The following is a 6,000-nucleotide window of genomic DNA, read 5'->3' on the forward strand; positions in this document are numbered from 1 at the left end:
AAGGCAATCTTCTTTGTGTGGACTCTTTGTTATAATGCGGCACCAACTTTTGGTTCTTATAGAAATGTCACAACGGTAAATGGTTGGTTGCTTTAAAGCACCAGAATCAAACCAACATATTTTCTTACATTGTGAAACTACAAGGGATGTTTGGCACTACTTTTTGAACTTTTATAAGTTGCAGTGGGTTTTTCAAGAATGTGTTAGAAGCACAATATGGGAGTGGAATAAGAAAAAAGATAAATCTACGTCAATTAGAAGAAGAATGTGGGATATTTATCATTTTGCTATTTGGTGGGCAATGTGGATTGAAAGGAACGCGAGATTGTTCAATGGGAAGTATAAACCCGTGAGTTCTATTTTTAATAACGTCAAGATTTTTATCTTCAACTGGTGCGCTGATACGGATATTTTTAATGAGTTTTCGTTGAACACTGTTTTGCATAATTGTGATGTTGTAATGCGTTAGTTTTTTTCAGAGCCCTACTGTAATTGAGCTTGTATGTTCCTTTATTGGCAAATTATCACCATCTTAATGGTAGTTTGTCTTTTTCTAATAATATCGTCATTTCTGAGTAAAAAAAGAAAGAAAATAAATGAGTTCATGCCAAAAGAAAATTGGTGGTGGTGTCCATGGCAGGACAAAATTGGTAGTGAGACTACACATAACCCTTACTTTTAGAGAAGTAGGGAGGATAAAAGATAGTTATCCCACCCGCCTCAAGGTGGATTGAATCATAATTATGGTGTCGCCGAAGATTTCAATTTGGTATCTCCTGAAACACTAACGAGAAGCGATACACTTACCGGCACTATCCCGCAAAGAAAAAATCCCGATAAGAAAATCAATGGAAGAGATAAAGCTTCTCAACATCGGGATATGTAAAGGGCGTATGTGGGTCCCATTTGTTATTAAATGCGGGATAAAAATCGGGAAGTTTATTAGGTAAACATATCATTTCTTATTACTAATAGGGATGAGCCTCTATTTAGTAATTCTAGGAATCATTCCCGAATGATTCACGACCGTATCCGAACTGACCGAATCCGAATGATATTTTCGAATTATTTGAATTCCGAACCTAGTTCGCGGATTATATGGACCTCACGAATGATTCGCGAACGTATGCGAACTGACCGAATCCGAATGATATTTCCGAATTAGAACTCCCATAGATAACTCTCCGACAAGAATTCTGTTGATTGGTTTTTGTTTGATTTTGTATATACTTTATATTTAAATATAATTATTCAGTTAAAATTTTATATTGGTAGTTGTTTAACCAGTGTTTTATGTGTTGATTTTTGTTTAAAATTCTATAAACTCATTTTATAATACACTAATGCGATTAAATTGTTTACTTCTTGTTAAATAATCATGCTAAATTTATTTATTTTCATCTTATAAATCATATACACATAAAATTAGTCTCGTAATAAGGTCATAATATTTATCAATTTATCATATATGTAAGACGAATTTTAAGTGCCGAACTCACATTTATAAAACGATTATGCACGTACGAATGGCGTTTCGAACTACTATCCGAACAACGAACCGTTGACCAGATTTTTGACCGAATCCGATCTATCTGAACCGTATAATTCTCATATTATGCCGTCCCTAGCTACTGCCCGTACCCCGAATTAGGGGTGGCAGGACCCACCCCTATTAGTGTTTTTTGAGAAACCAAAGTGAACTCTTCCACCAACCTAGAACTGCGCTTGGCTAGCCTCTTTTCAGTGTCAAATTAATGGCTGCGGTGTTAGCTAGCCTCCTAATAGGACTGCCAGTATCAAATTCAAGTTGCTAAAGATGAACCAACGTGACTGTACGGATTCTGAAATGTTCATCTTTTATCAGTTTATCCATTATTGATTCACAATAAATGGGAAAAACAAGTCAAAACTCAAAAGACTGAAAAAGAAACTCACGGGCGACGCGAGTGAGAGGATAGTAGGAGCTGGAGCTAAGTCTCACGGGAATATTTAGGTCAAGACATTGGCCCCCTCCCGTGTCAGACATACTTCTTTTCAGTTCAGATATAATTGGTATCACACGTCTCTCCCTTTTCTCTCTATGCATAGTTAAGAGATTTGAATAATGATGTTTTTTTTTTGGAAGTACTGTGGTTGTCATTGGAATTTCTTTTTCCCTCCATCAATTTCATGTATTTAGCTTGGATTTCAAAAGGACGAAGGTTTCTCCAAAATGATTTTTATTCATGATGGTGTAGGAAGAAAAACATGTTTGGCGAGAACCAGAACCGTTACCATCATGTTTCTGGTTCTTACCTCGAAAAATAACTTATGATGTGATGGAATTAACTGTGACATCCTAATGTTGTAGGCACTAGGGAGCAATCGGAAGACTTGACCCGATCAAGTCTTCGACCTGATGATGCTTTCCCTGAGAATACAAATCCCATTCCCATACCATGAGCTGTTAAAGCAGTGTTGGAGAAGGTAAAAAATTTCATAGACATGTGGGTCAGGTCGTGACATGAACCAAAACCAAAGAACATGTGTCTTGTGGTAAAATGGAAGAACAGGATAAGAATATCATTTGTTCAAGTTTCAACAGGAGCATGGAGATCGTAAAAGACACGTTAATATTTTTCCCTCCTAAACATGTAAATAAACAAATGTAAATGTTGGAGTGTTTATGTTGTCAGAATTTTTTCTGGTATACATGAGAGGACATATCCGATGAGATAACCAAAATCACCGCATTTGATTATTATTATGAAAAATGGTTCATTTATCCAAATATTTTTAAAACATGGTTTAAATGGGCGCGTATAAATTAGTATGGATGAAATGGACACCAAAAAAATAGCAAGGATGAAACTGGATTTAAGCATCCCGCTATTTTTACATTTTTGTTCATTTAAACAGTATCAAAATTTAAATGTCCTTTTCATCCGGGAATTGTTGATTTTGGTCTTTTCAATCAATTTTGTGTTGTTATTACTCCACAGTAAATAACGAAACCGCTAATTTGATCATTAAGGGTAAATATATGACTTCTCGGCTCTCTTGTCCGACTGGCCAGGTCTTTGCCGTTGGCAACTTGGCTGCTCAGTGATGACATGCCCGCTAACGAATATTGCTAATATTAGCTCAATCTAACACCAGTTGCTCTACAGCATGTTTTTTGTTTCCCGTAGCAAGAAAATCACTAGGAAAACATATTCTGCGTCAATTGCTTTATAAAAGTTGAGAGTATCTCTTCACCTAGGTCTGTCAATGGGCATTCGGAACCGGTTGATTCGTGTTTAGTTGTGTCCTATAATTAGACTCATTAGCAATTTTAATTTGAAAATACCTTTACTTTTCAAACCATAATCGGTTCTATCCAGTATATATGTTAATTCAGAAATTTTTAGCCAGATATGTTGGTCTAGTTTTAGAACTTTCTGAAATTTAATCCTATATTACAAATTACAACATTATTAATAAAAAAATTACAACATATTTGATAGAATTTTATGAAATTACAACATATTTCATTAAAATTAAATGACAACAAATTCAAAGCTAATATTTTCGGGATATATGTTTCTTTCATTAATGATCAACGAAAATTTGAACATATTTTAAATACCCAGGAGGTATCTACAATTACCAGTCTAGTTTCGGCATAAAAGGGTTGGCACAGGTGGTTCTGTGAGATACAATGCAAGTAGCAGGTCGCGGGATCAATTCTTCCCTCTCGCGTCTGTTTTAACCATCAGGGGTTAGCCCAGTTGGTCAGGAGCCTGACTCTCAAGTATGAGGTCAGTGGATTGAGTCTTCGCTCACGAGTTTGGAGATCTCAGGAAATACTCCCGATATGTAAAATTTAGTTTAAGTTCTTAGTGTAATGTATCTTCTTTCCTATGACAAAAAAAATCTAGTTTCGGTTGTAACTACTTTACTCATAGGAGAAAACCTTGGTAAGGGAACTCGATTCTTAAAACAGGATTTTACAATTCCAACGCATCATTTCAACAGGCATCCCTTAGACTGGGTCTAATGGTCCTCCAGGATTCAAGCTGAATCCTGGAACCACGTCAGCAAAACTCTTTACCTAGCCGCAGTGGTAATCCAGGATCCGGCATTGGAACGCCTTTAGAATTGGCGCGGCACGCCATTAGAAATGGCGTATCATTGAAATAAGAGCACGCTCCATTAGGAATGGCGTATTGACTTCGTTGACCGGTCCACACGTCATTTGTAATGGCGTGTCAGGGTTAAATCCTGAAACACGCAGTGACTCTTCTTTTCTTCTCCTCTTCTCTTCTTCTCTTCTGTATGTTTAGTTCTTTCAACAAAAAATAAGAAACGGGTTAAGAAGATTCAATGGTGTGTCGTAACAAATTGGTGGGTGTTTAGGTATAATCTCAATAGGGTTTGTTCCAGCCGGTAAGAGGAAGCTTTGGGTGGTATTTTTGTTGATTTTCATCAACAAATCAAAACTAGGTAACAAATTTTAATTTTGATTGATTTTCTTTATTTGTTGTTCATGATAGTTACTCATAATCGGATCATTGAATTGCTTATATTGTCATGGAATAGTAGCACAAAGTTTTAATTGATTTGAAAATTATTCCTTTGAAATTAGGGTTTTGGATATTTGGGTTAATTTAGGTGAAACACAAATTATTTGATTGGTTGAAGTTGAATCCTCCAATGGCGTTATTTGATTGATTGTAGTTGAATTGGGCATATATAATGTGTGGAAGATTACATGGGTGAATATGATGTTGACAATATGATTTTGTTTGATGTTTTCATACGGGGGTTGTTCATACGTAATGTGAATTTGATTGTGTATAGATAATACCGGTGGATGTTTGTTTGTTATTAAAATTTTGATTGTGGTTATTGTTTGTTTTAGGCAATTATGGATCATATCGATTTGTCTATGTTTGAGAAGTTATCTGAAACATCTCAGAATAATGTCCGTTTATAGCATAAATGTGAGAACTTGATGCATAGACGTTTTAAATTTAGGGGTAGCTGGACCACGGTAAATGATTTTTACCAGATTGTGGTTGCTAATAACCCTCGTGCACTGCTCTTGCTTCATATGTGTGGTTTTTCTTCCGTGTTTCAATTTAAATTTAAGTATGCGGATAATGGATTAATTGAAGCTTTACTTGAGAGGTGGTGGAAGAAGACTAGAACCTTTCATTTCCGTGAGTTTGAGATAGGTTTGACCCCTCTAGATTTCTATCGGTTGACCGGTATTCCAATTGGAGGAGGTAAACCAATCCCACAATTACCAATCGAAACACCCACGTCTGAAGAAATTATAGCTATGGATGATCGGTTGACCGGTATTCTAATGATCCAGACGTATTAACCGTCGAGAAATCTAACGAGTTTTGGATGTCTGTTGCGCAACAGTTTACCGATATAATTGGAAATCACAACCTTCGTACTTGGAAATCCTTACAATCACGTCTATTCGCAATAAATAAGGAGGTGAATTATTTTGTTGCAATCCAGATACCACTATATCGCAATGTTCCCGAAGGATGGTCCGTAGATAAGATTGTAGGTTCACCGGCGTGAGTGCCAACATGCTTTTGAAGTTTTTGGTTTCCATAAATAACAATTATCATTACAACATGTTTATGTTCTGCAGGAGACTAATGCGGGACAGTTGTACCTACAAAGGAAGGGAAAGAGATTTTTGTATCACAATTGCTACCTCATCATGAGGCATCACTTTTCCTATATGAACCCCCATTTTTTAGCCAGTCGCGAAGCGTGACGACATCATAAAATCGGGTCTTGTGGGTATATCTTTATGTAATCACATGTCACACGATTACAATAACATCTTTTTTTCTTCATATTTATGTAATTTTTCCCTTCTTTTTAATTTCATAGCTTTGTTATTATGTATTGGTTTGGGTGGTAAAAGTCAGTAAGATAGTTGGTTGGATACTTAATGCAGATGTGTCATGTGAGTAGGAAATTTTTCCCTTGGATTCCCATGCATTATTA

This window comes from Papaver somniferum, chromosome 8, assembly GCF_003573695.1.
Source record: "Papaver somniferum cultivar HN1 chromosome 8, ASM357369v1, whole genome shotgun sequence".
NCBI lineage: Eukaryota > Viridiplantae > Streptophyta > Magnoliopsida > Ranunculales > Papaveraceae > Papaver > Papaver somniferum.